This window comes from Cynoglossus semilaevis, chromosome 10 (assembly GCF_000523025.1).
Source record: "Cynoglossus semilaevis isolate Cse_v1.0 chromosome 10, Cse_v1.0, whole genome shotgun sequence".
Taxonomy (NCBI): domain Eukaryota; kingdom Metazoa; phylum Chordata; class Actinopteri; order Pleuronectiformes; family Cynoglossidae; genus Cynoglossus; species Cynoglossus semilaevis.
The window spans coordinates 18,479,492-18,479,968 of record NC_024316.1 but is presented as its reverse complement, the minus strand read 5'-3'; the positions used below and the strand labels follow the sequence as shown (position 1 = coordinate 18,479,968).

Sequence of the window (477 nt, the reverse complement as noted above, 5' to 3'; positions counted from 1 at the left end):
AGGGAGGGGGGGGGAGAGATGGAGCGATAGGACGACAGGCAGCGATGATACACAGTTAGTCAGTGTGTAGTCAGGAAAAATACTGTAGTAGTACTGTAGTACTGCAGCCGCTGGAGGAGTAACTGAGGTTTTATATACAGTACATGAGGTCGGATGTTATTGGATGATATATACAGTATCCATCCATCCATCCATCCATCCATCCATCCATCCATCCATTCGTCTATCCATCCAACCAACCATCTATCCAACCAACCATACATCCATCTGTCCATCCAAACAACCATCCATCTAATGTCCATCCAACATCCAACCATCCAACATCCATCCATCTATCCATCCATCTATCCATCTATCCATCCATCTATCCAACCAACCATCCATCCATCCATCCAACCAACCAACCATCCATCTAACATTCATCCATCATCCATCCATCCATCCCTCCATCCATCCATCATCCATCCATCCATCCAT

General features: G+C 45.7%; 1 protein-coding gene across 1 annotated transcript in view; it reads left to right on the top strand.

Annotated features, from left to right (window-relative positions):
* Window positions 1-477, top strand: part of LOC103385445 (cadherin-4) — a 20,589-nt gene that overhangs the window by 4,355 nt on the left and 15,757 nt on the right.